Genomic DNA, 7,424 nt, shown 5'->3' on the forward strand with positions numbered 1-7,424 from the left:
GAAGAGTTCCCTCGATTCCTCATGGACCCCATCGTCAGAACTCGAACTTGACAAAAATTTGTCTTGAAAATCTAATTTACTTAACAAACACAGCGAAGAGGACAAATCGCCAAACGTGTACTATATATCGTTGAAGAGTTCCATTCTGATCATCATCAGCAGTTCCACTTCATCAAATGTCACTTTTTAAAATGTAAATGCTAGATTTGTTAAAGAAAATACAAAAATCATTATATGTATGCCTTTCACATTTGAAGAGTTCCCTCGATTCCTTATGTTTATTGTGTTGTGTAACTGAGTTTTGATAAAAACGGGACCAGATGCATATATAGATTCAAGCATAAAATAATTTTCAAAATCGGTTCAGAAATGACGGAGTTATGGAGTAACAAACATAAAACAAAAATACACACCGAATTGATAACCTCCTCCTTTTAAAATCTTGAAGTCGGTTAAAAATGAGTTTATACCTAATCGTAATTTTATCGTATCCATATTCATACGTATCGCTTCTTTTAAGCACTTAATAATGGCTACGAAGGTGGGTACTATGAAAAAAAAATCTCTGATGTTTGCGGTGTAAATGTCAAACGATTTGGGACTCGCATTTTATACGCGTTAAAATGCCATAAGAACTAAGAACTGAAAATGCCTTCCCGAAAAAAAGCGAACCTTTCACGAAAGTCTCGCAACACATTGAGGTTACGAAAATATAGCGACGATCGTGATTTTAGGCGTAGCCACAACTACCAGAGACGTTATGCAGCATGTCGCCTCCGAATTTATGCAACGGAACCCAGCTAAAAGTAGTGCAGCTGCAGCGAAACCTCATTGAGGCACAGATCCTGAAGGGGTGTGGCGCCGCAGAAGTCGTGTTCATCCCGCGCATCCCCCTCATCCTGAGCAATTTCCCGTTCCACTTCAAGCGCCTACAGTTCTCCGTGAGCGTCTGCTTCGCCATGAACATCAACAAGTCGCAGAGGCAGACGCTGCGCGCAGCCGGCGTGGACCTGCGCACGGGCTGCTTCTCGCACGGGCAGCTCTACGTGGCGTGCTCGCGCGTTACCAGCCGCACGTGCTGATGCCCACCGGGGAGACTCGCAATGTGGTGTACAGATAAATATTGTAAAATGTCAATGTTATGTACATATACTCTTACATACCTACTTATTATAATAGTATGTAACTGTAGATATAATAAAATTATATGTATATATTTAGTTGTGCATACATAAACATAACTGTAAACAAAATGTAAATACTCGGCCTCAAGTTTTTGATATCTATTCTCCTTTCCTCTAATCCTACTTCTAACTAATAGGTATTACACCTAAATTCGAAAGTGTTCGGAAGTATGAATTTCTATGTGTATATTTCTTACCTTTTCATGCTTAGACTGATTGGTCTGGAGCACCAATTTGGATGATATTTTCCATGGACATGATTTGGATAGGCCAGTCAAGGATGTAAAAAAAATACAAAAGTGGAACTGTATTGTCCGATATACATCTACTACTCTATGTCGTTTAAATCACGTCAAAAATTTGAATAAGGGCGAGTTTGAAAAAAAAAAAACAATTGATTTTTGGAGTGTAGTTTTATTAAGTGGTTCCTAATTGTAAAATATTTTATCTGGACTACAGTCCTCTAGCGTATCCATCTGTCAACTTTACTTCAAGTTCCACCTCCAGGGGAGAGGCAGAGAAATTAGATGAATGAGCCGGTTACTGATACAGACCGAATTCCACGCGGGCGGAGCCGCGGGCACAGCTAGTGTATATATAATTATAGTATATTTATGTAAGTTTATTACCGTTAGTATATATTATTTATCGCTATTTTGCTTGTTTTAAGTTACTTATTCTGTTTTTTTTTGTTTAATGCCTGCACGTCATACTGTTTCTGTTTAGCCTGATGGTTGACTGGTAGAGAATGCCTTTAGGCATTCAGTTCGCCATTTGTTACTTTATTTGTTATATTGTGGAATAAAGTTTAAATAAATAAATAAAATTCAATCTATGATAGTATCCACGATTTTTATAATGTAGGGTATCTTACAGGATGGCCCGAAACTACGTTGACAAACAATTTTTAGGATATTTTTTTTACTTCTCGTATTTTCCATTTTCATTAAAATTAAAACTACAATCAACAATATGCTGCAGTGAACTTTTTATTACGTATTTTTAGGCCATTCTGTACCCCTAGTGTAACTTTGATCGACATCATAACGTGACGAACGCGTTTGCGTTAAGTCTCATTTTGTACAGGATTTTGAGTTTCCAAAACGTCCCGCTTGGCGCGCTCTTTCGAAATCCAATACAAAATGAGACTAAACGCAAACGCGTACGTCACGTTTGGAAATCGAATTTATTTACACCAGGGGTACTGTACAATTGGCTACAAATAGGTAAAGAGTCGATGAAAGCATAGATGCATGAAATTTATTAGATACTTACTCATTCAAATACTTGGTTTATCACAGGGTAAAAAAACAATTAAACATCTTTACAACCGAAATTAAATTTCATAGAAAATGTATAAAGCATTCGAATAAGCTCATGCTTATTCCTATACCTACGAGTGTGTACGAGTGTTTTCAGAAAAAAATATACCGTTTACTTTTGTTTTAAATACATACTTACTAAGTAACATTCTTACTTGTCTTATTATATAACTCCATATTGCGATGACTATTAATTAAAAAAAAAAGAAAAAACTGTCCTCAGTTTTTCATACCAATTTATAGGTGTCGGTTTTGTAGCAAGCCATTCATCTTTATCTATGTTAAAATGCATCACAAAGAATTTTTTTCTTGAACACACAACTTTTTTTAAACTTGAAACATGACCCAGGCTATATTATCTATAAATATATGTCAAACACACGAGCTTCCTTTTCCCGCTCTCGTAAAAAACAGCAAGTCTTTCATAAACCTGCAAGAATTTGCACCGTCACGTGAGGTAGCACACACTCAACAGCAAAAAGCAGTAACTACCAACAAAGCTAAGGCAGTTACTGTTTTTTACCGTGGACTTGGAAAGGTCTAGGATAAGCCGAATTGATAACCATCGTCCGCGGGGGGTTGCTTACATTGATTCTAATAGTCGGCTCAGTTACGTGAAAAACAGGAAAAATGTGTACGTGGGTATCTTATCGTCATTCTAACCTATATAAATATCTTTAGTCATAGACATGCGTATTGGATAACGGAGAATCGTATTCATTTAATTTATTACCTGCATTTTGCATAATTTTCATTCTATTGTGTCTTGTTTAATAATAAACGTTCAGTTGCCTAAGATCTAATCGTTTCTATAGTCGAATTTAACTGTCGTATTTTTTTAAATAGTACATAGGAATTTGTTCCTGACACACTCAAGAACAAAATTTGGGTCACAATTTTTACGTAAAATGACCCATTTTAATGGCGCTTGAATATTAAATTCATTATTTTAAAAAGCGCAAAAAAGTCAGGAGTAATAAAAATAAACCTAAACTTTTTTTATTGAGAGACAAAAAATTAAGAAAAAAAATTTTTCAAGTGCAAAAAGCAATGTTTCCGCCCGGGATCGAACCGGGGGCCTTCTGCGTGTTAGGCAGATGTGATAACCGCTACACCACGGAAACTATACGTGCTACTGCGAAATTAGTCATGTCATTCTTATGTAAGTATTATTTATATCACGCTCTACATATACGTACGCGTGGTGAAAGTAATCCACAGTAGATTAAATCGAGGTCAATTATACCAGTACAGCAAAAAACGAAAATTGAAATTTCAATATCTGTCTCTCTATCGTTCTTACATATTCGAGGGACAGAGAGGCAGATAAAGAAATTTCGATTTCGTTTTTCGCGTTAGACCCTCTGAATCTGAACATCGGTGGAAGTTGTCTTTGCAATACAGTTTATTAGTGATTCAGTATGACCGAAGGTTATTAGGTATTATCGTTTTGATAAGTTTGGTATCTTTATGACAGTTTATATTATTATCAAGTAAACTATGTAATCTAGTATTCTAGTTATAATATTTTACTAAGTTTTTGATTTTAATACTTAAATTAATTTTGGGAAAATAGTTAATAATGAACCCTCGTTAGTTATATTGATCGCTAAAGTACCTACATTAAACACATAATCTACATTACAGTCTTAACAGTGCAGTCCTTTAATTAAATTGGATATTATGACCGAGTAAACGGTCTTAAAGTTAATTAAAGTAACTTTTTTTTTTCTAGGACCTTATTACTTTATAGTAAGATATTTGTAAGTAATTATGATACATATTTTCAAAACATTAAAACGTCATCCTCTTATCAGTGCTAGTTAAAATCAAATAATACTTACATCGTACCATCACATCACATATGAGTTACTATCAATTAGCTAAAGAGTCACCTCAACCATCATACCAATCCACCGACCCATCGTTAGATACAATTAACACTACCGTACAGCTCCAAAAAGACTGAAATCAACAATCAATTCGTGAGACTTACGACCTTCTTTATACTAAATTTCTCTGAACCTCTGAATATAAAAATAACGTATGATTATTGTGAGTGTAAGAGAGTATTGATATTATGGTTTTTGTGTACAACTAGGGGCTCTCCTAATTATGTTTTATGCTACTCTATATCACGTTAATGGAGGTGGTGAGTGAAACGCACCTTAACCTAAATAATAATAATAAATAAATATTATAGGACATTATTAGACAAATTGACTAAGTCCCACAGTAAGCTCAATAAGGCTTGTGTTGAGGGTACTTAGACAACGATATATATAATATATAAATACTTAAATACATAGAAAACATCCAATGACTCAGGAACAAATATCCATGCTCATCACACGAATAAATGCCCTTACCAGGATTTAAACCCGGGACCATCAGCTTCGTAGGCAGGGTCACTGTCCACTAGGCCGAACTGGTCGTCACACACATGCAACGGTAGACGTGCGTGCTAAACCTTAGAACTCAACTCAATACTATGTGTAGTCACAGTACTCCAGACTCAACACTGTGTGTAGTCAACTAGCCACAGTGAAGAAGTAACTCGCAATAAAACGTTTACCTAACTCCATTATCCTAAGTAGCCTCCTTCATTTATTTCCGCTCACCGCCGATTAATTTTATCGCTCTCGCTAATTCTATCAGCTTCGCCTTAATAGCCCCCAAATAAGACCTTTAAAAACTAATGCTGAGCCTTAAGACCGCCGCAAAGACCTCTTTGTGACTCGAGGCGCGCTGCAAACCTGGCTGGTATAATTTCCAAATGAAAAAACACGTTTGGAAATGAAATTTATGTAGTTGGATATAGAGTTGATTTTAGTTTGGATAAAAGGAGCAACTTAAGGCGAAGTACAGCAGAATGAAGATTAAAAAGTTGGAGTCTCGCGACATCATTGTAAGTAGAAAATGAGTTAAATAAAGCAATACATTTTAATTAGGAATCCCCCTTTATTCCTTACGCGATAACTGTAGTCCTGTATTAATTGGATTTTATGTTTAATTAAGAGCTTGATCCGGGATCTCGGGATCTATTTAACTTGGGCTCGGTTTGGAGTTTTGGATCGATCGTGATCGTGGCGGCTTATGGCTGGAGAAAACCTTCGCGATTTTAAGACTTAAGATACTAAGTATACATATAAAAGAAGAAGATGAGTGGATCTTTTGTTTTTATTATGTCTCTCGCTCGCACTAATTTTATACTACGTCGGTGGAGAGATATTACCTATATTATATCTATACGGTTCGAGTAGAGAATTGTTATATAGAATGCTACAATTCTATATTTATAATATACTAACATCTTCTGTAACGCACATGACTTTAAATGTTGAATAAATGAAATGAAATAATACATAATAAATAAATATTAGGGGACATCTTACACAGATCAACCTAGCCCCTAACTAAGCAAAGCTTGTACTATGGGTACTAGGCGACGATATATACTATACTTATATAGATAAATACATTTTTATATACATAGAAAACACCCATGACTCAGGAACAAATATCAATGTTCATCACACAAATAAATGCCCTTACCGGGATTCGAACCCATGACCATCGGCTTCATAGGCAGGGTCAATAAGGCTAGACCGGTCATATATTTTTGCTATTACCATTTGCTATAATATTAATGTTATATTGTCTGAATATATTCAATATACAATACATTAAATTCGAATAGGTTTTTGATAAATTTATATTATACGACACCGAAAAACGTAAAGCGAAAATTGTTACAGACAAAGAAATAAATAAAAGCACCGCTATTCTAACAATTTCTTCTTGCACCTTTGTAATAGAGTTGGTTGCAAGAAACAATGGCGCTAAGCACAGCGCCGTGAAATCAATTAGTGTCCGCTTCACGTGGGAAGACGTCTCGGCTACAAGATTTCTTTTATTATACTTAATGTACCTACACTTTAATAAGGTTATTTATGCGATGAAATTAATAGTCGTTTATGCGACGTACATAACGAGTGTGCATAAGAATAGAATAGAATATAATTATTTTTATTCGTAAACACAAACGAGACAAATAACATAATATAACAAAAACATAGAAAGTATAAAATGCCACGAAATGGCCTCATATCAGAATGTTGCTGGTGGCTTCCAGCGCTGATCTTCCGATGAGACCATCAAGTGAGAAAAATCACGGAAGTTTACAGACAAGAAGAAGAAAGATATAAAATAACATAGTGTGTACAAATGCTTAAATAAGGAAAGTTACACAGCATGAAAATACAAGTAATACAACATAACGACTAAATTAAATAGGGGTTATTGATATAAATCAAGCATCGTACTAATAACACTGTATCGGTCCGGTCCAACCATACCTTGGCTGATCATTACAGCTGCATATGCAACTAGCGCCAACGGTAGCTACACGAACTAAAAGGCAATGACAGACCAGACCAATATCGAGCTTTCATAAAATCAATTTTACAAGATGTGTTTATTATCATACTCAAATAAGTATGACATATCAGCAATGATGAACCATTGCAATGCAGAAGGAACAAAAATTTGTGGTAAGCGTAAGTAAAAGTACAAACTACAGGTAGCTCGTATCAAGTCTGTAGGCTTCCTGGTTAAGTTGGGGATTAAGTAAATACTGTTTAAGCTTTGACTTAAAACTATGAATACTTTGCAGGTTTCTCAAGGCCTAAACACTTGCCTAATTATGTACCTACAATTACACTGTTTTATATCATAATAATATGTTCAGGAACGACATCTTGTGGCACTTGATCACACACTCAATTAAACACCTGGACTCATATATAAATATAAATTATTTGAAATAAAATTCCTTTGTTTTTCAGTAATGTTCGAAATCTGAATGTAATTATTAAATTGATATTAACGTAATAATAAAAAAAATACAGATAACAAA

At 35.0% G+C, this 7,424-nt stretch overlaps 1 non-coding gene across 1 annotated transcript; it reads right to left on the reverse strand.

Moving 5' to 3' along the window:
- Positions 1–3,557: 3,557 nt before the first annotated feature.
- Positions 3,558–3,630, reverse strand: Trnav-aac (transfer RNA valine (anticodon AAC)). Its single transcript has one exon. It is a non-coding gene; the product is annotated as a tRNA-Val (tRNA).
- Between the last annotated feature and the right edge of the window lie 3,794 nt (positions 3,631–7,424).

This window comes from Cydia pomonella, chromosome 8 (assembly GCF_033807575.1).
Source record: "Cydia pomonella isolate Wapato2018A chromosome 8, ilCydPomo1, whole genome shotgun sequence".
Classification (NCBI taxonomy): domain Eukaryota; kingdom Metazoa; phylum Arthropoda; class Insecta; order Lepidoptera; family Tortricidae; genus Cydia; species Cydia pomonella.